This window comes from Anser anser (genome assembly GCF_964211835.1).
Source record: "Anser anser genome assembly, chromosome: 1".
NCBI lineage: Eukaryota > Metazoa > Chordata > Aves > Anseriformes > Anatidae > Anser > Anser anser.
Window position 1 is genome coordinate 19115462 of NC_139720.1, and position 27874 is coordinate 19143335.

General features: G+C 37.7%; 1 long non-coding RNA gene across 5 annotated transcripts in view; it reads left to right on the top strand.

Moving 5' to 3' along the window:
- The window catches only part of LOC310892563, a 113504-nt gene that overhangs the window by 46554 nt on the left and 39076 nt on the right, over positions 1-27874 (top strand). For all 5 annotated transcript variants that reach the window (XR_014578217.1, XR_014578218.1, XR_014578219.1 and 2 more), the window contains exon 2: positions 27641-27711. This is a non-coding gene — a long non-coding RNA (uncharacterized lncRNA). The remainder of the gene's footprint in view (positions 1-27640; positions 27712-27874) is intronic.

The following is a 27874-nucleotide window of genomic DNA, read 5'->3' on the forward strand; positions in this document are numbered from 1 at the left end:
TAATGTTAACAGAATATTATTTCAGACCTGTATTCATCTGTCAACGACAAATTAATGCTGACATAAAGCTGAAGTATGCAGCCATGGTTATAATCCTAAAAGGAAACAAAGAAATTTCTGTGATATTGTAGATTTCCAGACCAACACAGTTAAGAATTTCTGAGGACAGAAATTGTCTACCATTATCCATTTCTACTACTTTCAAAACTAAAAGTGTTTGTCACTCTTCCCTTTCTTTTTAAAGAAAGAAAGTAAATAAAGAAAATTAGGAAATCACACTAGGCTCATATAAAGTGATATAGTGATTATATCATTATATATCATATATAAATATATCATATTATAAATATGATATATATATATCATATATATTACTATATAATATATATATATATGTATCGTATAAAATCATATAAGTGATATTTCCTGTTCTTGGAATGAGCTTTACAAAATAAATAGTATGAGAAACTCTTTATTGACCTCAGCAGGCTTTCTGGGAACCATTTAATATGTATGAGAACAGACACAGTAACAGTAGCATATTATTTATTTGAACATCTCTCAAAAGTTAACTTGAAATGTTTTGTTTGAATTTTTCTCTCAGATTGTCAGAGAACTTGATTCTACCTTACACATGTGAAGTGTCAAAGGAGGGCACATCCTCTCCATGCTCCTCTTCTGATGGTGTACATGTAGAACTACAAGCTTTTAAATGGTTTATGGGGCATATCATTCTTTGTATCAGCAGCTATGGAAAATTAAGTCATGCAGAGAAAGGCAGAAGACTTCAGGCCAAAGCTGCAAGGAAATAGTCTTCTGGAGAAAAAACAAACAAACAAAAAACAAACAAACAAAAAAAACCACCATTAAGCAAGGATGCAGAAATAGAAAAAAAATATGCAGTGATTGAACATTACCCTCCAGTAAGCGTTTGAAAGCCATGATCCTTCAAACTTGAAGATAGCCATATTCTTAAATCACCATACCAAAACAAAACATGCACATTGATTAAGGGAAAATTGTTTTCTGGAACAGCATGGAAGATCACATTAAAATGTTCTTTTTTAATACATCCTTAAATAATACATACAAACTGGGTTTGTAGGAACCATGACTAAGGGGACAGAAACCTTGTTTCTTACAAACAGGTAGTCAGTATGTCAATGGTGGTTAAAAAATTCACTCAGACTTTTTCAATGTTTAATTATTTGGGGTTTGGTTAATTTTATATGGCCTTAAACACTTCTCTTCAGATTTAAAGGTGATCCAAAGCTACCATTTTTCTGTTCCTGGTTATGACTGATGAATGAAAGATGCATTTTTATTTAAGTGACATTGTTTTTGTCTTTGTTTTTGCTTATACCAAATAAACTGTAAGTTCTTCTTCTAAGAATCATTAAATGTCATAGAAAACAAGCTAAATAATTGGCTGGTAAAACTTTTCTTCCATGAGAAAGCCTCAGTTCCAGTTTTGCTGTTTATATACCAGGTAAATATTAAAGCCATGTCTGACTATGGTTCCAGTGGTTGTAGAATGTAAGGCTAGGGCATGATACAGAACTGTATGTTTGTAGGATTTGTTTTAACACATGATTATTTTAAAAACTCATAACACGAATTTTATGAACTATGTCTTATTTTATTTTCAAATATTCATTTTCAGGGTTGTCTAAATATCTTAGAAATAGCTCAGAACATTTTCAAAGTTCCTATCTCATCTTCTGCAAGAAATTCATGAGCTTGGCTACTAACCATTTCAGGACAGCTCTCCTTTTGTGTCTTGTACTTGTCAACATTCCTGGGATAATTTTCATTTTTCTCTAGAGCCTGTCAAATGTATAATTAGACTTGAATCCCACTGCTTTAGGTGATATTTTGGCAAGGTGACTTAAACTGTTAAGGACTATCCTTCCTCTTAATCTTGAAAGAATGAGTGTAATGTCCAATGATTTTTATATGCTACAGGTAATATATTTTTACTGTGATAACCATACTGTAAGAAGTGACTGAAGAAGATGCTTAAGTGTCACCTAAAGTACATTATATACATAGACATATAGCTGTCAGCAGTATTACTGATTAAATGCATAGATTACACAATTTCTCTTTCCAGTGGTGCAGGCTAGTAGTAGTTCAGTCTTTAAAAAAAGTCTGACTGCTGTCATTAGGTATATTACAGGGACAGTGACAAACTTATACAGTATGTGCAATTGCAAACAACTTTTCCAGTGGCTTTGGTATGATTTTGCCAATCTATGGCTTCTTCTGAATAGAAATGCACTTTAATGCTACACTGCATCAGAAATACATTTCTGCAATCTGGGAATGAAGCCTGATACACTAAGAACTGAGACCCCAGGATATACTCAAGATTGGTGATCCTATGAAACAATTCAAAACAAAAGCAGTGAAGATTCTGCTTCCTTATATTGCTTTCTACCTCCAGGATACATGGGCTGACTCAGCTGAGGAGGTGATATGTGCAGAGGAATTCGATTGCTCTCTTACAGCTGTAAAAGACGTGGAATTTGTGACATGATCCAATTTCGTTCTGTTTGTGACTTCCATTCTCCATTACTGTTCCAGTGGAGAATGATCTAATTTAAGATATTTTGCTCCCATCCTTTGCAGGACTTTATGACACCCTCAGGTGTGCTGATTCAGCTGTGTGGCCTTGGTCTAAACCAGACAAGTGAGACAAGCCATCTTAAGAGTAAACCACACTACATCATTTTATTTATTTCAGTTGATCATTTCAGGAAATGTAGGTTATAACAAGGTGACACAGAAACTGAACTGAACAGGGATGGTAATCTTTCCTGAGGAATGAGCAAGTGTGGGAACAGAAGAGGCAGAGCCCTAATCATTTGCAACTGCTGCTGATGGATTACTAACGTGAAACCATAGTTAAATTAAGAAGACAAGCTTTTCTTTCATAAAATTAATTATTAACACTTGTTATACTGGTCACACATCAGAATACATTTTGTAGTGTTTTACACTAAGACATTTTTATTTGCTTGTTTTTTCAAGTTTGAATATTCTACTTCTAGTTATTTCTTGTACTGTAATGAAAAGCTGCAAATACAGTCACAGTGTCTAAATTTATGACCTGTAAACTGAGCTCCTTTCAGCAATAAAAACATTGGAGATATATGCATTGTCTTACACTCAGCATTACTTCAGATGGGAAGAGACTGATAAAGAAGATTCATAAAGTAAAAAATATACAACAAAGAATACGATTCTCCTCCATTAAAATAAATTTCATAATTACTTCACACCATACTAATGGCATATAAGCCAATGATTTAGAGAAAAACTAAGGAAAAATAGTAATAGAGAATTCAAATGCACTGTTAATATACCTTTTTGTGCTGATGCCACAACAAACTATTTTGCTACAGGACTTGACAATCACACAAGAGGATTAAGTTTAATGTACTGTATTCTAGGTCTTAAAAACCCCTTTTACTATAACCATGACATTCTACAACTGAAGAAGATGGCCCAAAAAGCCCCGAGTGGTAATTGGAGATATTTGTTTCAACAGTTAGAACCCACCCACATGATCTAGATGAATATGCAATATTTCATTAACTCTTACTGTCCTCTACTCACTCAGCTTCATCTCGCTTCACTTGGGATTCCTATGCCTTCTGGAATGGTACAATCTCTGCAGGAGACATCAGTCCTTCAGTTGGACCTTTTTAATTTCCTGAGAGAGAACACAATAGCAACATCACTACTACATGCAATGAAATACAATGTAGTTAAGATAAAATAGTGCATCATGTTTCAGAAGCATTCCTTGAGCAACAGACATTAGTGAGCCCTTCTCTACTAATGGCTGATGGCTGATGAGAAACTCAAAATGAACTGGCAACGGTGCACTTGCAGCCCAGAAAGCCAACAGTATCCTGGGCTGCATTAAAAGAAGCATGGCTAGCAGGGCAGGGGAGGTGATTCTCCCCCTCTATTTTTGCTCTTGTGAGAGCTGTACTGCATTCAGCTCTGGGATCCCCAATATAAGAAGGATATGAACGTATTAAAGCAAGTCCAGAGGAGGGCCATGAGGATGGTCAAAGGGCTGGAGCACCTCTTCTATGAAGACTGAAGGAGTTGGGGTTGTTCAGCCTGGAGAAGAGAAAGCACCAGGGAGACCTTATAGCAGCCTTCAATTAACTAAAGGAGGCCTACAAGAAATCTGGGAAGGGACACTTTGTCAGGGATTGCAGTGATAGAACACGGAGTAATGGTTTTAAACTAAACAAGGATATATTTAGATTGGATATTCAGAAGATATTCTTTACCATGAGGGTGGTGAGGCACTGGAACAGGTTGCCCAGAGAAGAAGCCCCATCCCTAGAGGTGTTCAAGGCCAGGCAGGATGGGGCTTTGAGCAACCTGTTGGAAAGTGTCCCTGTGCATGGCAAGGGGTTGTTATTTAAGGTCCCTTCCAACCCCAACAATTCTATGATAATTCTATGAAAAAATCTGGAAAAGTTAGATATGAGAAATACCCCTAAAATGCTAATCTCACTCTTCTTCAAGTAACCTGAAATCTTCAATATCTTTCCTTTGAACGTGAAAAATTAGTGGAAAAATCACATGGAAAAAAAAAATCACATGGAAGAAGATCTAGTGTTAAGAAGGCTGAGGAGGATTTTCTGAAAAAAAAAAAAAAAAGGGATATGGTGAAATATGCAGGGTATTTTTTAAGGAATGATGTTTATGATGTCTAGTATCACCAAGTATACTAGACCAATGGCTAGTATCACAAATTTTTATGCCCCTGAAAGCACCCACACATGCTACAATCTTACTATGTCTTGCTATAGAAAAGTTTTTTCTTTTCTTTTTATTTTTTTATTTTTTATTTATTTTTTTGGCTATCATAATATAGCTAGTATGTTTTTTTGAAAAGATCTAGAAAAACAAAACAATTCCATCTTGACACTGTAGGCTACCTTGAGAACAGGTTACAAGGTAAGCACTATCAATTATATGAATCAATAGAAAAAAAAATCAATAGAGAACAAGAGACACTGCCCTTGCATTATAAACCTCCATTTCTTGTGTCCTGAGAACACATTAATTGATCCACCAGTACCTATTTATGAACACCAATTTTCACCATCTGCAAAAAGAAAGATCAGCCTTGCTTTCTTAGGTATAAAAAAACACAGAAAGGTAGTTGATAGCATAAGGAAGTGCAGTGTGTACTGGCTTATGGCAAAATGATACAACTCACTTTGAAATTATCAGTATTTTGATATTATATCTTGGAGCTATTCTGAATTAGAAATCTCTGTATGAAATAATTAACAGAGGTGACCTAGCAGAATAAACAGCTAGATATTTTTCCATCAGACCATATAACCTATTGTTCATGTTGTTGTCCTACATGATTTTTTTTATTATTATTAGAATCCTTTACAGCAGTATTTACACTGAGTGATCTTTAACAAAATCAGGAATATAATCCTGTTCAAACAATGGAACTGAAAAACAAATCAAAAGAAATAATAAACAAACAAAACTCTGTTTAGAGTATATCATGAAGCAGTGAATAGTTGTCAGTGCTATAAGACCAGGAATTTAAACCAACATGGTGACAACAGCATGCTTGATCATCCTTGATGGTGTTCTCTCACAGACAAGAGAAGCCCTTTGCCCCACTCTCACTGCCATCCTCCTGAAAGCAGGAGAATTGACTTGTGCAATGGTTAGAACAACAGGCTTGGTTTATTGACCTGCTCCAGCTCAGATGATCAAAAACAGGGTCCAAGTACCCTTGGACAATATTTACATGATCACATGCATTATTACTCTTTTTCCTGTTTCTTGGCCCTCCTTACATCATCCCTGTAATAGTTATTTATTTATTTATTTATTTATTTATTTATTTATTTATTTTCCATCTCAGTCCCCTCCTTGCTCTACTGAACAAACTGCCTTAATTACATTTTGCCCATTCAGTACAAATTTGCTAAATCATAGAATGGAACAGGTTGGAAGATCATATACATCCAACCCCTCTACCATGGTCAGGGATGACACCCACTAGATCAGGTTTCTCAAAGCCCCATCCAAACTGGTCTTGAACACCTCCAGGGATGGGACATTGACAACTTCTCTGGGCAACCTGTTCCAGTGCCTCACCACCCTCTGAGTGAAGAATTTCCTCCTAACCTCTAATCTAAATCTCCCCTCTTTTAGTTTAAAACCATTCCCCCTTGTCCTGTCATTGTTTGCCTGAGCAAAAAGCTGCCCTCCCTCTTTTTTTTAGCCACTTTTAAGTATTGAAAAGCTGCAATGAGGTCACCCCTGAGCCTTCTCTTCTTCAGTGTGAACAGCCCCAGCCCTATCAGTCTTTCTTCATAGGAGAGTTGCTCCAGCCCTCTGATGAACTTCATGGCCTTCCTCTGGAACCGCTTGAACAGATGCACATCCTTCTTGTGCTGGGGTCCCCAGACCTAGATGCAGTACTCCAAGTGGGGCCTCACAAGGGCAGAGTAGAGGGGAACAATCACCTCCCTTGACCTGATGGCCACACCTCTGTTGATGCAGCCCAGGATGCAGTTGGCCTTCTGGGCAGCAAGTGCACTGCTGGCTCATGTCAAGCTTTTTGTCCACCAGAACCCCCCAAGTCCTTCTCTACAGGGCTCTCTTAATGAGTCTTCTCCCAGCCTGTCTGTGATTGCCCCAACCCAGGTGCAGCACCTTGCACTTTGACTTGTTGAACCTCATGTGGTTCACACTGGCCCACTACCTAGCTTGTCCAAGTCCCTTTGGATGGCATCCCTTCCATGTCTGTTGTTACCAGTTCACCCTTCTCATCGATCAGAGGGGGTACATATTCCTTGGCCTTTCTCTTCTGAGCAATGTACCTATAGAATCCCTTCTTGTTATTCTTTGCATCCCTTGCTAAACTCAGTTCCATCTGTGCCTTGGCTTTCCTGATCCCATCCCTGCACATCTGGACAGCATTTCTACAGTCTTCCTAGGGCACATGTCTCTGCCTCCACTGCCTATGCATTTCCTCCTTGCACCTCAGTTTGCCCAGCAGGTCCCTGTTTTCTGTCCTCTCTGCTCGCTTTCTTACACAGGAGGATGGAGAGCTCTTGCACTCTAAGAAAAACATCCTTAAAGAGTTGCCAGCTCTGTTCAGCTCCTTTGTCTCTAAGGACAGTGCTCCAGGGGATCTTGTCCACTAGGTCTTTAACTAGTTCATAGTTCTCTTTTCGGAAGTTCAGGGTCCTGACTTTGCTCTTCAACGGGCTGATAATCCTCTAGATCGCAAACTCAGCCAGGGAGTGGTCACTCCCACTGGCAGCCCAGATTGCCTCCAATCTTAACCTTGTTAATGAGTTCATCTGCATTGGTGAGCACCAGCTTCAGTAATGCTTCTCCTCTGGTTGTTTTGTCTAATACCTGGACCAGGAAGTTATTCTTGACACACTGCAGGAGTCTCCTGGATTGCTTACAGCCTGCTGTGTAGCTTTCCCAAGAGACATCTGGGTGGTTGAAGTCCCCTATCAGGATGAGAGCATGCAAGAGCGATGCTTTTTGTAGTTGAAGCAAGAAGACCTCATCAACAGGCTCCCCTTGATCAGGTGGCCCATAATAGACCCCAACCACAAGCTGTCCCTTATCAGTCCGGTCCTTAACTATGCTGAAATTTAGTATTTTAATTTATTTAATTTAAATCATCTTATTTTTAATTTAATATATTTAATTTAATTTATTAATTAATTCTATGCTGAAATTTTATATTTGTTTCCTAGGTAATCCCAGCTATATATGGTATTACTGATGTGGTTACCTAGATAGTTGGCCTTGCATGCTTGTACCTCCCCAAAGGTCTCCAATGTTCCCCTCAAAGTATCTGTGCAGTTTCACAATCTCTCATACCCCTTAAACACCAGTGATATCCAGCCATCCCTCACTGAGTTGTCTTTATAAGTGCCATCAGCTTCCCATTATGTTACGTTCAGCAATTTCTTAAATCATATCCAGTAGTTTTTATCTTCATTTAGGTTAACCTCAGGCCAAAACCTAGTCAATAGCCTTGTTGTTTGCAATAGCATCCTTTAAATAGTCCACCTGCAAAATAGCCTCACATCAGAAAAATAAATGCTTTGTGAAAGTTGTGGCTTTGAAAATAATAGCTTTGGGGGAACAAGAAATATTTATATTATTTCTATAAAAAATAATCTTTGTATGCTTCCTCCTTGCCTGAATACATAATATTACATACAGAGGAATTTCTAAATAAAATAGTAAACACAGACAGGCAGTGGAGTAAATAAAGAGCATCCATTTTAATACAGCGACCATGAAGAATCAACCCCTCAGTTTCAATATAGTATTTGGTCAAATGTAGAAATTTCATATAACACCAGTGATTCAAAATAAAGGAAAAAAAGTAAAACAACAACAACAACAAAAAAAAAAAACCAAAAACTGTCAATTGCTCTGCAGTAACCCAGACTGAGAGTCATGAGTTTCATCAAGCAAGTTATTCTGTTGTCTACAATAGTGTGGCAACCATGAAATCAAAACCTACCGTAGGAAAACAGGAAAACAAAGTGCACATCTAGGGAAGATAATGAGATTGTTTCTCAACATTACCTGTTAAATTATTATGAATTTTATTATCCTTATAACAAAAAATAAATGCAAGTAAAGTCATTTCAGACACTTCCTGCTCTTCAGTTATTCCAAAGAATCACTAATACTGCATGTGCCTTCTAAGAGGGTAACTGAAACTATCTTATATACAATAAGAGCCTAAACCTTAAGTTTTGCATGAGTTGCACATAATTCATGATCTGAAGGTAGAACATTTTTTTCTCAGTAATTCACAGGATAATTGATGGTATAGACCACACAGTAACTTATATTACAGCAGCTCTAACATATTACAGCAGCTTACTTCTAGAAGTTGGATTCATCAAGAATTTTCTGTTTTCTTCATCTGAACTAGAATTGCCTTTTCCTGAAAATTGCATATGTTTGGCCACATTCACATGCGTTTGGACACATACGCTTGGTCCTTCATATCCTGCAATTCCCTCAACACCTTGTAATTCCTCTGGACTAAATCAGCCGTAAGTCACTAGTTGTAGCTGTTTGATGGCCTTTTAACCCTTAACAGCAGCTAAACAAGATTACATCGAATCTCATAGTTGTCTTTAAACTTTAGTATGTGGGTGCTACGGATAGCATGAAGAAATTACCCCAGATGTTTCTGGCAGATAACAAATTGTCGATATATAAACATGATGGGAAAATAAATAAATAAATTATATATTTAAAAAAACAAAAAACAAAAAACATTCTAGCCTATAAAACTATAGCTTAGAAAGTGGATGGATAAATTCATAAGGTTTTCTTGTATAAGAAACTTGAATATTTGAACAGAAAACAACTTTACCTGAAAGAGTGTACTGGAATTATGTTGCAGGATTTTAGTGGCCAGGGGCCTGCAGGGGTGGCCTCTATGAGTGGTGACTGGGGGCAGCCCCCATGTTGGACACACTTGGTTCCAGCTGGCTCCAAAATTGACCCTCCACTGTTCAACGTTGACCTCATCAGCCAAACTGATATCCATCTGTGATAACATACTTAAGAAAGGATAAGAAATATTGCACAGCATCTAGGAAAGGTACGAGTGCAAAAAAAATGTGAGAAAAAGCCCTGGAGACACCAAGGTCAGTGAAGGAGGGGAACGAGTTGCTCCCAGCAGCAGAACAGAATTTCCTCTGAAGCCTCTGGAGAGGATCGTGGTGGAGCAGGCTGTTCCCCTGTTGACATGGTGTACCACATCAGAGCAGATATCCACTCTGCAGCCTGTGGAGGAGTTCCAACAACACTTTATTTTTCTCTCCCTGTTCTGTTGAAGCAGAGGAGTAAGAGAGCAGCTGGGTGAGGGTCTGGCAGACAGCCAAGGTTAACCCACCAAAAATAGTCATAATATGACTTCAGCAATGTTACATATCTCTCACAAAGAATCAGAATTCTATGAAGTACTAGCATAAGATCAAATCACAAATTTCAGTGAAGTGTAAGAGCTCCAGATGAAGAACTGGCAGGACTTTTCATCACTGCCATGGTAAGTCCTGCATTTTTTTTCAAAAAGGTTCCGTAACTGGAGATATCAAAGCAGATTGATTGCCGTCTAAATTAATTATTTTGTAATATATAGGATCTGGTTTTCTGAAATTCTCCGTATCACTTAGTTTCACAGAACTGGAGGAACACCTTCTAGCACATCTCTAAATCTACACTTTAAAATGCAATATTCACTGCAAAAAATAAAAGTGAGGCATGACAGAGAGAATGACTGGAACATCTTCCCCAGGTTTGTGTCTCATTGCATATGAATCTTCGGAATTACTTTTCTGATAATAGATTATTATTCTGCTTGGTACAACAGTTTTATACAGCCCATACAGGAGATGGTAGGTCTTCTGTTCACTGGAGCAACTGCATAGGTGTCATTAAACAAAAAAAGTTTTCTTGCATTTTTTACTTACATCTGTAATTGACAGCCAATCTATCTTTTGTGACCAGGAAGATGCAAGAGCATTGTGAAAGCATCCTCACATAATCTACTTTTAACCTGCATTATTACTACAGAGCTCATTATTATTAATACTGTAAGAGTATGTGGAAAGATATTGCCAACTCCTTTAAAGGAATCTGGTCAAAGACCTTTTTCAGTGGAACAAGGGATAATAAGAAAGGCCATAAAGAATATACAGGCACACAAACCAGTAAATGATAACAAAGGTGGTGATGGGAACTAAACCTGGTTAGTAACACCAATTTATGAACACATGTGAGAGTGAAAGTGCTGATCTTGTCAATAGGCAAATTAAGTGTAAATAGGGAAGCCAGAAACCAAAATATACCATGATAAAACAAATATAGCCTATAGCAAACATAGCAGAAGGATTTGCTCCATGATCTTGCCAGGCCCAGAAGTGAGACTGACTGGCCTGTAGTTCCCAAGGTCTTCCTTTATCCCTTTTTCAAAATGGGGGTTATGTTTCTCCTCTTCTAGCCAGTGGGAACTTCATTGGACTGCCACGACTTCTCAAATATGTTGGACGGTGATATGATGGACATTAATAACTTAATCCACAAGCTCCCTCAGGACCTGTGGATGCATCTCATCAGGTCCCATGGACTTGTGCACCTTCAGATTTCTTAGCTGGTCTTGAACCTGCTCTTCTACTACACCAGGCAGTTCTTCATTCTCCCAGTCCCCACCTTTGCCTTCTGTGACTTGGGTGGTGTAGCTAGAGCACTTGCCAGACAAGACTGAGGCAAAAAACTCATTGAGTACCTCAGCCTTCTCTGTATCTCCTGTAATCAGGTATCCTGTTTCCTTCCGGAGAGGCCTCATGATTTCCCTAGTCTTCTTTTTATCACTGACATCCCCACAGAAGCCTTTCTTGTTGCCCTGGATGTCCCTGGCCAAATTTAATTCTAATACGGCTTTAGCTTTCCTAACCTGATCCCTGGATGCTCAGTCAATGTAGATTATGTGAAGTAAAGTACTTCCCCTTCTCTGACCCATGGACCCATCAGCTCTCAGCAGACCAGGTCTCTCAAAGCGAGTCCCATGGTCTAAGTATCCAAACCCCTGGCTGTAGCACCAGTCCTTAAACCATCTCTTGATTTGCCAGATTTGACTGTCCCTTTCAATCCCCTTCCCTTTGACCAGGAGGACTGATGAAAAAACTACCTGTTCTGAGTCCTCTACTGCTGCCCCCAGGGCTTTCTAATCCCTCTTGATACTCCTCAGGCTGCTGCTGGCTGTATCACTGGTAGCCAGGTGTAACAACAAGCTTCCATTCTCCAGTGTTATTGCCCCCTGTCCCCATCCCTCCCCCCCCCCCCCCCCTTCTCTGAGTGCTGATGAGAGAGTTTGAGGCTGTTTGGTCATGGGCTGCAGGTCCCTTGCCGTCTGTGCTAGGATCCAGCTGTCTAACTCCTCCTCAGCCTCCCTGATGCCTTCTCACTGCCTCCTGCAGTTTGGCCACCTGCTGCAGGAGGTTCTCCATCTGGGCATGCCTTTTGCATGCAGGTCTGCCACCTGTCCCTGCCCCAGGAGAATGGTCTAGGCACTTCCTGCGGCCTGAGGTCAGCACTGCAGCTGCACTCCGGGTTGCTCGTGGTCTCTAGGGGCTGCCTATGGGAGAGTGGCCACCATTGCGCCTGGCCTCACCCATGCCTTGTCAGCCACTCTCAGAAGAGCTGCAGGCCCCTAGCAAGTCTCCATGCACCCTTGGGGGTTCCCCAGCTGAGGAGTCCCCCCTGTATGCTTTGATCCCAGGCTCCGCTGTGGAACACACCCACCCCAAGCTGGTCGCCTCTGTGTGGGACTAGTGGTGGTGATTAGACCATGTTTAAATCTGCCGCTGTTACTCCTGGACCTGCCCATGCCTTGCCAGCTGCACTTGGGAGAGCTGCCGGCCAAATAATATGATAATTTCATATTATAATTTGTGATTAAATATATATATAGACATACACATATCTGCTCATGCTAGCAGTACAAGAAGTTTGTGGCATTCAGCATCTGATTGTCTGCTTATTGTTTCTAACAGAAATGTCCTGCTTCAAAAAAACCCAAACAATTAAACAAACAAACAAAAAATCCATCTTGGGATGTTAAGGACCTATTTTTAATGTGATTTCTCTATTTGGTAGAAACAAACAAACAGAAATAAAAACAAATCCTATTTCTTCTTATTCATTAAGACTCAGTCAATATATGCACTCTTGCACAGAAGTGGAGTTTCCAAATCTGTTGTCCTGACTACTATACATTTATATAATCTAAGTTTGTTTTTTCAACTTCCTTTTAATTAAAAAAAAAAAAAAAAAAGAAAAAAAAAGGAAAAAAAGTACTCGAACAAGTTCTGCTATAATTGTTCAGGGAAAAAAAATGCAATATGTCTAGGTCAGAGCTTTGAGTCTTTTAATAGACATTGTTTCCTGTTTGATTCTTATGCTCTTCAGAAAGACAGATCTTGCTTTAATTTTTTGGTTTGCATCTATTAAATATCTCCACGTAATGGAACCTCAAGACATCAGATCTATTTTTTTTTGTTTAAGCTTCATTAGCAAAGTTTATTTTTCTAAATTTTATTTTTCAAAATTATCAAACCTAAAAACTGGTAACAATCATTTAGAAGATTTGAAAAAAAATCTGTAACAGATTTTGACAGTTCTTTAGTTCAGCCCGAAATGTATAGTGTAAATAATGTATCCTGTATGCAAAAATGGAAAACTTGATTATTTGCTTAAAAAAAAAAAATTCTAAATACTAAAAACGTGAATAGCTATAACCTTTATTATATTATTTGTTATCAAACACTTGTCATCTATTGTTAATAAGGTTTGATGCACATATTTCTAAAACATTCTCTGTGAACTCTCTATTTCCTTTTCTTTATTATTATTATTTTTTTCCTTTTTCTGTATGTTTGCTCCTCTGTTATTTATCCCATATTCAGTTTCTGGCTTATTTTGGATTCATTTTTATTGTAATGTAATAAGAGGAACACTTTATTCCTACTCGCTAGATAAAATCCTTTTCATGGACCTGATTCAAAACTGCCAGAAGCCAAAATCAGTTTTCTTTTTCTCTTAATTAACATCTCTGCATTCACATTTAATGTGAGCAATGGCTACCAAGTATTAATAACTGTGCATAGTTAATGTTCAGTTCAGTCTTACAGAAGAGAAATAAAAAATATTTTACAATTGCACCTAGGGTATCTACATAAATAACTGTGAACTATTAGACTAAGTTGAATAAAAGTGAACTTCCCAAATCAACAGTTTGAATGGGAAAAAAAATTACTATGAAAATTGTCCTTGAGATCAAAATGTAGGGGAAAAGTACTTTTTTTTTAATTTTTGTATTTTAATCATTTTAATTGAAAAATAGAGCAAAGCTTAGCCCTATAATGATGCTAATGGGTTGTGAAACTGCTTTATGAATCACCAAAGCTGAATCAATCTCTCTCAGTTTTATTACTGTGTTTCTATAATAATTACTATGCCATAACTTTGGAGGGTTTGTCTTCCCCCCCCCCCCCCCCCCCCCCTTTTTAAGGAAAAAATCCAATGTTCAGTGAAAAAGAAAATCTATTTTACCTCTCCTGTTCATCATCTAGTATGCTTTTATGCTGTCTTTATTTGCTGTCTTTATTAACCCTTGTCCTTTTGAAGCATGCTCTTTTGCAGTGGCTGACTCCTTGCTTATTTTGTAGGTATAATGAAGACATAAGGATTTTTAAGGCAATAAATCAGTTTGGATGACAAAAGGGTTTGGACATATTACTTGTCCAACCTAAGTCAAAGCCAAGAAATCCAAATTTGTGCTATCCATTAGAGAAATAGATGGAGAAAAAATAAATAAATAAATAAAAACTCTTGTTTTCAAGATGGTTGACCTACTGCCAAACATGAAAACAAGGGGTTGAGTTTGTCTACTTGCTTTTGTCGATTGGTTTAAGTAACTTCCCTTGATATTTCCTACTGAGGAGTTGGGATTACTGGTAAACTAGAACTGTTCTTGGTGCTGAAGCACTGTTGGGAACGCTTCATCTTTACATCTCCATAAATATCTCTAGCTAAAGTTTCATGTCATTCCTATTACCTCATAAGAATTCTTTTGCCCTACCCGCAGAGAAAATCTGCCAAATATTCAGAACGCATCACCATCAGTGGTACACTCAAAAAATTGTACTGGGTTAAACCAAACACATGTACAGATGGAGGTAAAAAAAAAAAAAAAAGTGTTAGTCCAATTAACATTATAATTATAGTCCAGTATCTTTTAACAGTGTGTATTGGGTTTATATGGCAAGATTTTGGTAGCAGGGGGCTGCAGGGGTGGCTTCTGTGAGAAGAGTCCAGAAACTGCCCCATGTCAGATAAGAGCCAGTTTTAACTGGATCCAAAGCGATCCGCCGCTGGCCAGAGCTAAGCCAATAAGCAATGTTGTTTGCACCTCTGTGAGAACAGATCTAAGAAAGGGAAAAAAAAAAAAAAAACCTGCTGCACACGAGCAGCTGGGAGAGAAGAGTGAGAAACACAAACCTGCAGACACCAATGTCAGTGCAGAAGGAGGGCAGGAGGTGCTCCAGGTGCCAGAGCAGAAGTTCCCCTGCGGCCTGTGGAGAGGCCCCTGGTGGAGCAGGCTGTCCCCCTGCAGCCCATGGGTCCCACATGGAGCAGATCTCCATGCTGCAGCCCGTGGAGGAGCCCCCAGTGGAGCAGGTGGATGTGGCCTGGAGGAGGCTGCGGCCCATGGAGAGCCCCCGCAGGAGCAGGCCCTGGGCCAGACCTGCAGCCCGTGGAGAGGAGCCCACACAGGAGCAAGGGGTCTAGGGAGAGATAAGGGTGGATGGGGGAAGGTGTTTTTAGTTTGCATTTAGTTTCTCATTGTTCTAGTCTATTAGTAATGGGCAATAAATTATTTTAATCTCTCTATGCTCAGCCTGTTTTGCTCATGACAGTAACTGATGAGTGATCTCCCTGTCCTTATCTCAACCCTTGAGCCCTTTCCATCATATTTTCTTCCCCTTTCCCTTTGAGGAGGGGGAGTGAGAGGGTGGTTGTGGTGGAGCTCAGCAGCCCAGCTGGGCAAAACCACCACAAAATGTAACAGTTCAAATATTTCATACAGAAAAACCCTACTACAGTTAAAATTGCTATCTCAAAAGAGCCCTTCCTATGTATCATCCTTATTCTCTCAGTACTGTGCTTACCCTTCCAGTCTTCACTAAGATTCAAGGGTGATGATGGAGGGTGCCGGCCTCCTTAAGAAGAAGGGGAGGATTTTACGGCATTACCATCATTCTGATTTCTTTGCCAGGATCAGTGTGATTTGGACCTCCTCCATCCTGTAATCAGTTTGGGTTTATTTTAATGTGTCATCCTCGGTTGCTGCCTTCTGGCTGCTCTCAGCTGAGGGCATAGCCCCACAGCCTCCCCAGGTTCAGCCTCCCAACAGACTTTTCTTAGAAAGCAACTAAAAGACTGTGTTTGCAGACCCTTCCCACAGAGGCACGAGCAAAATTTAAGCTCTGCCCTTAAGAGGCAACAGGCACTTGGCCATGAGGCAGGTGCTTAAAACAAGCCAAGGTCAACCCAGGCCAGCCTTGAGATCTGCACTCTCAGGTCATAGCAGAGTCAAAGGCTTTTCAGTAGGAACAGCAAAAATCATATTTATAGGTTCTGTTGCATCAATACCAAATGTTATGTCAAACTTTCCCTCCGCCTTCAATATGTGGCTTAAGTATGTGATAACAGTATGTCAGATTTTGGACATAAAGTAACCACAACATCATAAAAGACAGTCATATTATTACAAGAGGAATTTTGGTCTGTCCTGTCTTTGCCACTTGCAAAGTATCTTTGTTTTCCCTGTTAGGATAACCACTAGCCTTATGGCATTTGTTCAGGTTAATGATTTTCAATGTTCTGCACGATTTACTTTTCTTCTAGAGAAATTCTGAAAAAGGATAGAAATTACCATGAAACAATAACTGGTTCATGTAATAAATTCACATGCACAAATAATTAAACATCATATTTTGACAAATTCAAATTATCTGAGTTCCTAAATACAATTTTAAACAGTCCATTTCTGTTTCTTTTGACTTCATTCCATTGGGTAATAGAAGTCTATTACAAAGAAGGATACTTAAAAGGTCATCTAGGACATCTTTCTGTTAAGCCATTCTATAAATAAGAACTTGATGGCTGTGTTAGAAAATTTAATAAGCTAAATTTTGATAATCATGATGTCCCTTCAGACTTGTCTAACTGAAATTAAAGAAATACTTTAAGGACAAAACTCATAGAATGAGTGATTTTTTGTGAGGGAAAAAAAAAAAAAAAAGTGTATATTTGGTGTTGATTGACCAAAGATGAATATGTTAGCCTTCTGTGAATTAATTTCACTTGGCTATGCATCTGCAATCTCTCTTTCTTATAGTCAACTAATGTTAATTTTAGGAAGTCCATATCAGACTAAAACATAACCATGTTACCATGGAAAGGAAGACAGCCATTATCATTCCCTCTTTAAGCAAAAGCACCAAGCTTTGGAATAAAACAAACTGATCTGCAAAATCTAAAAAAAAAAATAAAAATAATAATAATAATAATTAAAAGTGTGTAGTACAAGTATAATCACCTTGTATTTGGAAAACATATTTTACCCTGCAAAAATATAAAGTTCTCTGAGACACTTATGATGTCTTTGATTTATCAGTTCACCATGGCACACAGATGCAACAGTTTTTGGAGGCAGGTAAACAGCCATAATTTCTTGAGATGTCAGTAAAACGGACAGAATTTATGAGAAGTTGCATCCTTCTGTCTTGCATCCCAACTCTGATTAAAAACTGAAAGATATGTTTAACACTTCTGAAGAAATATCTCAAAACTATATGAACTACATTGACAAAAGAACTCTAATTTCAAAACAATATTTTTTCTTGAACAGGATGTTAACTTGGAATTTCTCTAAATGTTACTTTAATTTCCATTAATGAGATTTTATATGTTTATAAATATCAAAAACAGACTAACTTTTTCATTCCAACAAAAATAATGAGTTTTGAAAACATTTGAAGGCAACATTGCAATTTTGAAGTTGTACCCACTCTGGCCTGCAGTATATTTTTATAATAATAACTTCAGAAGTTTTAAGTATACACGTCAAACAGAAAAGCAGACATATATAAGAGAGAAAAAATCATCAAACTCAAGTATGCAAAACAAGTTTTTGGGATATAAACAAAGGTTTATATTCAGAGTCTGTAAATGTGTGGAAGGAATACTGTCAATCAGCCTTTCAGAGATATCAAGAGAAATAATTAAATAAATGAAAGACTATAAAAGACTATATCAAATGAGGGCAGGAAGTCAAAGTTTTCAAGCACAGTTTTTAAAAATCAGGAAGAGTTCAAATTGATATTTATAGATATTTAATGAACAAAGACACAAGAAGCAGGTAGCATTTTTTTTCCCTTGAATTTTACTGAAATTTATCAATTTTGACCTTGAATCTAATTCTCTTATTTGGCCTGTACTCCAAAGACTTGAAACATGAACTTCTGTAACAAGGGTATCCTGATACCTGAATGATACAAAATCAACTATGATCAACTATATGGGAGCCATGAGGTATATTTTCAATTAAAGCAAATTACCAATATAGTCTTTTTTTGGTGGGCAGGGAGGCAATTGTCTCACTCTATACATTATTTTCAAGTTTAGTTTCAAGATCAGTCTTTGTTAATAATATGCTAGAAGGCCTACTTGTCAAGATATCAGAAATTGTCTGTGAGAACAAACTGAAAAGAGCTGGAGCATTGAATTCCAGTCCTGATTTTGTTTTAAGGTGGATTTCATATTGTGAAATTTACCATTACCACTGAGAGTTCTGACAATATTTTGATTTCTGACTGCAAAAGACATAACCTGATGTATAATGTTAACCAAAACATGCTGTGTATAATTATTTATTGTTCATGCTTTAAAGAGATGACATTTTAGCCATGATTAGAACTGTTTTTCTTAATAGCTTTTACATTTTCTTTCTTATTATTGTCTGTCTGTTCTATGTCACATTTTCAGTCACATAAAGGGCCAGATGCCTTTGTATAGATAAGTATAAGCAGCATGGTAGGTAATCATAACACAACTGAAGTTTGCGGGATATAGAGGTTAATGAAAGATACTGGCAGCTTGCATTGCTCTGCACTGTGTGTCTACTGCATAGATTGCGGCTCTGGTCCAGCCCTTGATATACGACAGTATGACTGTTCTGGGAGAATACCAGGTATGATTTTTAAAAAGTTGAAAGTTTCCCTCACCAATGTACTCTATATCCTAGCATCGTTGTAAAGACAACTCTGTCCATTTGCACTGCTCATGTTTAGAAGATAATCCTCCTTCATTCTTCCAATTCTACAGTGGCTTCCGGAAACATAAAATGGCCCAAGGAATATAAAACTAGAAGGGTACCCAGGGAAAGCATGTGACTATTTTTAATTCAGACATAATTAAAAGCTATTGCGGATACTCATGATTATCATAATTCAGGAATAAGTAGAATTATCATGAGATTAGCATTCTAATTATTAAAATCAATCAGAACTGCTGCATTGCTTGTAGCCTGTGTAACTATTTAATTTAGTAGCTTTCTTATTCCTTAACGAGAAGAATATAGTTAATGAACAAAATCTGTAGTTACTGGCAGCTAAGAGTTGTAGCTAAGTACCTTGTCAACCTCCAGATGCTCTTTAAAATTAAATACAGCGTAAAATTAGAAGAAAAGTTTACATAGTCCCTTTCATCTTCATATGAAAGTACATTTTGATGTTATGTAAAAGTTTGCTTTCTATATTTGCATCACTTTTATAAAGAATTATCTTTCTGATCACCTGTTGTTTTCAGCAAAATCACCACGAACGAAGTCATATAACATAGATTTAACTATCTAAAGGTTAGGTTCCTAATCACCTATTTTTCCTCTCATGCTGTCACCTACGGTCACCGCATCATCCCATCTGAAAATAGGTGTCTAAAATACATTGGAGATAAATAGTACCGAAGGGAACAGCATGAAGCTGCGGGAGGGGATGTTCAGGTTGGATATCAGAAAAACGTTCTTCATTGAGAGAGTGGTTGAGCATTGGAACAGGCTCCCCAGGGAAATGGTCAGAGTTGTGGTCTGAGTGTGTCAGAGTTCAAGACGCGTTTAGACAGTGCTCTCAGATATATGGTCATATGGTCTGATTTTGGGTGAGCCTGTGCAGACTCAGGAATTGGACTTGGTGATCCTTGTGGGTCCCTTCCAACTCAGGATATTCTATGAAAGAAAGAAAGATGGACAACTGACTTCTAAATAGTTAAACTTTAAAAAATATATCTCCCCCATATGGGAGAAATATACTTTCCGTACATTAACTCATATTATGTTCCACACTGATGAATTCAAGGTGATTTTTTCCTGCATCTTTCTGGCAAGCCCCTGAAATAAGTGTTTTTAGGCATTTAATATTCTTGGTGTGCCAATCAATTTTCCAACAAATCATCTTGAAAAACTGATATGGCCTTTCAAACACATATGCCATGAATATATATATTTTTTTCTTTTCAAATTTAATTTCGGTTAATTTAGTAGTTTCCAACATTAGAGTTTAAAGCATAAGCTAAGTTGAACTCTGACACCACATATTGTGATAGTGAATCTAATAGGGACACAATAGAAAGAGCAAATGGGCATATTAGAGACATTGAAACCAACAGTGTCCAACACATAGAAACAGATCTCATGTCATTTGAGATCTCCTAAATAAGGCATCGTGTATCTGAGCAAACGTAATTAGTCACTGCAAGAGTAATTTTTTTGAGGATGAATTTAGGGCTTTGATCATGACAAACAAATATGCTTTCTTGACTGCTGCTCAATATATCTGTGAAATAACAGAATGAGAATGAGAAAAAAACATAGCAACATTTCAAAAGACTATTAATAAATAACTATTTTCTATTCACTAATGAGAAAAGTTCTTATCGTGCACCACTAATATGGAATGTTATGGGTTGCGATGGATCTTAAAGATCATCTAGTTCCAGCCCACCTGTCATGGACAGGGACACCTTCCATTAGATCAGGTTGCTCAAAGCTTCATCCAGCCTGACTGTCAACACTTCCAGGGATGGGGCATCTACAACTTCTCTGGGCAACCTATTCCAGTACCTCACCACCCTCATCATAAAGAATTTATTCCTAATAACTAATACAATAATAGTAGTTTTAGAAGTTGTTCAGTTAAAGTTTATGCTTACATCTGTCAAGCATATAATTTGTTTCAAATAAAAAAAAAGTGTTTTACAAGTTTTCTATTGATTACATGTTCATTTTTGAATGTTACCAATGTCAGGTCCAAAGTAATTATTGTTCTAAATAGGTAAAGTGTAAGCATTATGCATTGCTTGCATCAATAATTACAGAACAGTACAAACATTCCCTTTTCTGTTTATCCAAGCCCTCACTCTTTGAAGAATTTTCATCTTGATCTGTTTTGTATTTTCCAGTTGGATGAAGGGAACTGCAGGTAAGAGTCTTTCATTAGAGGCATGTCTGATTTAATTAATCTTTAATTATTGTGCAAAACAAATGAAAGGATAGCTTCGATCAGCAAATTCATTTGCAACATTTATCAACTAGCTGCTCTTCATCACCCACCCAGATGACAGTAAATCAAATCCATGCCCCTTTTCAATTCAAGGAGCAAATGATTAAAGTGCCCATAAGAGTCCCTATCCTAACTAAATCTAATTGTGTGTGAATAATCAGTTCAGTTATGTGATGAATGTGCCATCATAGAATCTAGTCCATAACTAAACTGCATTTTAAACTAGACTTACTTTAAAAAGGAACATTCTTAAACCATTCTTCCCATACTTCCTCTTCTTCCTCTTTCACTTATAGATAAACCTCCCTCTCATTCATTTCATTCTTTTTCCTTGCTTCCTCCCTGACCTTTCACATCAGCTCTTGGGGTTCCCTTCATTTGCCTTTTACAGTTCTAACACATTTAAAACACAGATATATTTCCTATTAAAATAAATAAATAAATAAATCAGCTTAAGATAAACAAAAGAATTATTACTGTTTTATTGCAAAGGTTTTAATAATCCAAACCAAATTTTCATTATTCCCATTGCACATAGCTTTGATTCTTAAGACTTTTTCTACTTGACTAAGTGTGTCCTCCACTTAACATGAAGAAAGTGAAGTTGTAATTGTATTTATTTATAGAAGAATATAAAAGTATAAAAATCACACATTCTTTTTCAGAACATATTTGATCTCAAATATAATTTCTTGACCTCTGATTTTCTTAAGTATTTCTGAACCCATTCATTTATCACTTGGATTTTTAAGACCCCTTATTTAAGGTTGCATGAAATTTTTTTTTTTTTAAGGATAAAAATTATTTAGAACACTTAAATGAAGTTTTAGAATCGTATAATCATAAAATGCTTTGTGTTGGACGGCACCTTAAAGATCAAGGGGCAATCCTAGCTATATGTGCAGACTCGGGCATGAGATGCTGGAGATCAGCTCTGCAGAAAGTGTTCTGGTGGTTTTGGTCAGCAGAAAGCTGAACATGAGACAGCAGTGTACCGTAGTGACCTGGAAGGCCAACCATATCCTGGGTGCATCAAGCATGGCATAACTAGCTGGTCGAAGGAAGTGATTGACAATAGTCTACTCTGTGCTTGCGTGGCCACACCTTGAGTCCTGAGTGTAGTTTTGGGTGCCACAGTATAAGAAAGAGATAAAACTTTTAGAGAGTGTCCAAAGGAGGGCTACAAAGACGGTGAAGGGTCCAGAGGCAAGACGTATGAGGAGTGGCTGAGGTCCCTTGGTTTGTTCAGCCCAGAGCAGAGCAGGCTGAGGGGAGGCCTCATGGTGGCCTGCAGCTTCCTCACGAGGGGAGCGGAGGGGCAGGCGCTGAGCTCTGCTCTCTGGGGACAGCGACAGGACCCAAGGGAATGGCATGGAGTTGGGACAGCAGAGGGTTAGGCTGGGTGTTAGGAAAAGGTTCTTCATGGAGAGGTTGGTCGGGTACTGGGACAGCCTCCCCAGGGAAGTGTTCTTGGCACCGAGCCTGCTCGAGTTCAAGAAGCATTTGGACAGTGCTCTCAGGCACATGTTCTGATTTTTTTGGGTGGTCCTTTGAGGGTCCAGAAGTTGGACTCGATGATCCTCATGGGTCCCTTCCAACTCCGGTTTTCATATGATCATCTAGTTCCAACCCTCCTGCCATGTGCAGGGATACCTCCCAGTAGACCATGTTGCTCAAAGCTTCATCTAGCCTGGCCTTGAACACTTCCAGGCATGGAGCATCCGCAACTTCTCTAGGAAACCTGTTCTAGTGCCTCACCGCCCTTACAGTAAAGAATTTCTTCCAAATGTCTAACCTATGCATACCCTCTTTGAGTTAAAACCATTACACCTTGTTCCTGTTTAAAACCTCTAGGAATTTATTCATTGGCACGTAATTAAAATAGTGAACAACTGACATGACAAATAAGTTTTTTTTTTTCCTAACTTAACCTTAAATTACAGCACGCTCTATTTCATTTTTTCTTTCTAGAAGTATGCTTGTGTAAAATCAGACCTTTCTCCCTACTCCCATCTTAAATAACAGAACGTTTTACTGAATTCACTTAACATATCAAAGGTAGAACAAAAACTTCATAATTACTTATATTTAGATGGTTAACTAAAACCAAAGAATTGACTGTAACTGTCTTGTAATGACTGGAAAATAAGAATCTTGTAAAGGAGAAAATACTTTTTATATTGATTATGTACAGCGGTTGAAAAGATAAAATGATACACACGTAGAAAAACAGATATCAGAACTAAGAAAGCTCTATGTCCTTCCATGCATACCCTTTGAAAATGCAAAATTCTGATATGCAATGGACTTTTGGTTTTGTTTTGATATGCGTTTATTATTATTGTTGTTATTATTTTTTATTAAAAATAATTTTATTAACTACCACTGTCATCCACAATAATTATACATTTGGGTAAAATATGTATTCATCTGAAACAGACTGTGTAACTATCAATGAAAATGCACCCAACAGATAACAGAAGACTGATCCTATGTGAATGCGCAATCCTATCAGTCAGATGGATTCAAGAACTACGCTGGTTTAAACCTGCTCTGTATCTGGCTCCAGATACATATATATTCCAGATGCCATTCACAGCCACTCTGCTCAGTCATGGAAGATAGGTCTCATACACACATATAAACAATAGAAATTGAAATAATGAAAAAGCCATGCTGTGTCCCTAGGGCAAATATACCAACAAAGAAAAGTTATCCCCAACTAAATGGAAAAGATGGTTCACTAAGTCAAATTAAGGAATCATTCATTCCCTACAGTCTGGAACATTATCTGTTCACTTCATTGTAATTCGGGGCTTGATTTGTGTTTAAATGTGAGTACATCTTTAAAACTAAAGACAGAGTTTTTCATTAGGGAAGTATTTAGAGGGACAGTTTGCCAGGCCTTTTTTTTAACAATTGTAGGAAGTGATTTCATTACATTATTAAGCAAGTTGTTTAATAATGCAAACTTTCACATTCTACACATTCTAACTGAAAAGCAGATATTTTATTGGGAAACATATTGTTTCAGGAGGGCAATAGCTAGGCATATTGTCACAGATTAAGACCTAATGATAATGTGGAGGCTAAATGCATTTGGATACCAAAACACTGTAATCACAGATTTAGGCAGTTTTACAAATTACACAACTTTTTTTTTTTCTTTTTCTTTTTTTTTCTGGGGGGGGGAGGGGAGGTGGGGTGGGGTGGGGTGGAGAGTCCTAGTGAAGTCAGATGAGTCAGTGAAGTGGATCCAGCTGTGCTGTGCATAGTCCTGTGCAGGGCTGTGGCATTCTCTGGGCTCTCTTCTGTCCCCTGGGTCCTCCGGAGTTTGCAGGGAAGGTTCTGTCTCCAGATGCAGGGTCATGGGGTTTCCCAGAAACCCCACAGTTTTTCAGGTGCTCTGTCTTATCTCAAGACTCTTATTTTCCTTAGTTACAGGATTGAATAGAAAATATCTTGGTGATTAGTCCATTCAAATTTCACTTTCATTGTCTGATTTGCTGTTCCTGTTTTTGTCAGTCACAATCTGTTCCAGACACCTCTGAACACATTTGCACTTGTCAAAATGTCATTTGCATAATTTGGTTATCTATTTTCTTGAGCATACAAAAACTACCCTTTTATTAAGGACAGCTGCTTGATCATATTTTATCTACTTCTATGAGAGTAAAGTGCAGGTTAAGGTTAAGTTAGTTGTACTAACTGTGCTTAACTCATGCTAATTGACACAAGCATTATTGTTGCTTCCCTGTTAAGGAGGGTAGCAGAAAAGCAGGTAAAATGCTTAAAATTGCCAAAATACAGTTAAGAATTTCTATGAGCTAGAAATGGGTGAGTCATTTTTCATTGCTGTTTTCAAACCTAATGAAACATGTACTATATATATAGTCTGTTCTCAACAAAGAGTGAAAATTGAATTATCTTATGTTCACTTCCCAAAAATAAAAATAAGACCTTTACAAAAAATGAGTGGAATTCACCTGAACTGACAGAGGAAAGTAGAGTAATTCTTATGACAACACCTTAGAAGTGTTTGGAAGGAGGGAAATTATTTGAAATGGTGGACAAGCTAACAAAAGTTCTGAAAAAGCACAAGCTAGGTTTGCATGGAGACTCCCAAATGGTCTAAGACCAACCCACATATTCCAATTATCATCTTCCCCTGAAATCAGAACATTTTTGAGGGGATGAGATATTACCAGTATATCTTTGGAAACTAAGAGAAAAATCTTCCCTCATCTGAAGGATATGATAGTGTCTACCTTCCTCGCAACAGATAAAGATTTGATTTGTTGTAAGAGACTATGCAGCCGTAGTCATAGACTGGATAGTCAGAAAGACAGAGCTGGATAGATACGATGCTACTTAGATCACTCTGTTGGGTTCTGTTAGTCAGCTGGCAGACATATCTCAAAAATAGTAGCTCAGCAGGCCTTGCAAATATATCTGTCTGAACAGATATATTATCAAAACCTTATTAAGACAGGTCTCTATGTGGTTGCATGACCAAAGTACAGAATAATCAGAAATAAGATTTAAAATACTGGTATAGGTAGTTAACACTTGAATATCATGGTGGTAGGCTGACCCTGACCAGTATCAAAGCACTCACACAGCTGCGTCCTCACTCCCACCCCCACCCTCATGGGTCAAGATAAGTACATTTTTAGTAAGTGAAGGAATGAGGTATAAAAAGAAGAAAACCGATGCAAAGACAGTATCTCACCACTTCTGATGACAGACCAATGCCTAGCTAGTCTGACCAATGGCTACCCTAGAAGAAAAACTCTCCCCAAGTTTGTATTGCAGAGCACAATGTCATATGGCATGGAAAATCCCCTTCATCAGTTCAGGTCAGATCTCCAAGATGTGCCCTCTCCCGGTTTCTTGCCCACTCCCAACCTACTTGTTGTGGAGGTGGGTAGAGTAGAGTGGGAAAATGAGAAAGCTTTGATGCCATCAAGCTCCATTCAGCAATAGCTGAAACATTGGTGTGTTATCAACACTGTCAGAGTCACAAGTTCAAAGATATGGAGAAAGATAATTCCTTTCCAGTCAGACCAAATACAATCATAATATGCTGAAAATAATTTTAGTAATAAAAAACTTTTGTGTATTCCTGTCAGCAATTAAATCAGGAACTCTTTTTTTTTTTTTTTTTCCTTCCTGTGAAAGACAAGAAACAATCAATGCATTTTATTAGCCAACATTACACATTATTCTGTTCAGATTGCCAGGTTTGTTGATTCACCCTTAGAATTCTGTCAGATTACATCAAATAAAATGCTGTTGAAGTGATGCTGATGCATAAATTAACTACACCAGAAAAGAGTAATAAAATATAAAAAGCTATTTGACATGTTCCTCAACAGTAAAGAAAATATTATGTGGTGATAATACTCTAATTCAACAGAAGCAGAAAACTGATCTATAAAATATTTAACCAATCTGAGTAAAACATGTCCAGTCTCACCGGTCTATGTGAAAAACTGAATTACTGCCTCCTCAAATTCATCACAAATACAAAGTATGATATTCTAATTCGAAGGTCATTTAAAAAAGGACAAGCAAGAGTTATTTCTATACGGGCAAATATTTGAACATACTACCTTGTTGTGTTTATATAAAACCGTGTTCATTGTCCTTGTGTAAGTACATTTCTCTCTGACATACAGCAAATAATTCTTTTGTTTGCTTTAAAGTGGCTGTCATAATAACAACACCACAGGGTTCTAGGCATGTTGACTAACAATTTCAAAACAGTCTAATAAATTTGGAAATATTTTTCTTTGAAACTAATAGATGTTATGAAATGACTATTCATCTTTAAAAGTTCCAGTTCATGAATTTGGCCCTTTCCCAGTTACATTTGCTTATATCTTATACATAAGGAAGTTGCACAATTTTTCATTAAGATGTGATTACAGTGAATCACTGCAGTAAGGTAAGGACTAACATGCTGATATTCCATCTGTTTCAACAAGATTTTTTTGTTTCTTTTCTTAATTTGATGAGTCATTATTTTCTGCTGCAGTTAATTAAAGCACACAGTCAATCAGAGGAATGCCTAGGTGGGTATGCAATCTCAGTTTGAAAACTATTCATTTTAAAAGAACAACAAAAATATATGATTTTGCCCCTAACCACCAGGACTTCCAACTCAGAATCTCCAATTCAGGCTGCTAGTTTCTTTACCCTGACTTAAATTAGGTTTATACTCAGGTTTAGGGATCCCTCTGGTGTAATGTCCAAGTCAGGTTTGAACTACCCAGGCAACAGTGAGAGAATGCATGGAAGGGAAAAAAAACATCATATTGGCAGTTTCCCTGAGGATATCCTGAATTTTCAAGATAAAGCTGTTTTCTTCTGTATCTTTTCAGAGCAGTCATATCAAAGCTATGCTGTGCAGCTGGGGTTTCTACCTGTGATCGTAAGAAATCTAACCCAAAAGGTAGGACTTCCCTCTGATATATCTTTGGTTGGAAAAGTTTGAGGTAGTAACTGAAAATAAAGTACTGTCTATACTGTGACATGCCTGGTATAAACGTGTGTATATATATGTGTGCGCGTGTGTGTGTGTGTGTGTGTTTGGGAGTGTATGTGTGTGAATGAAC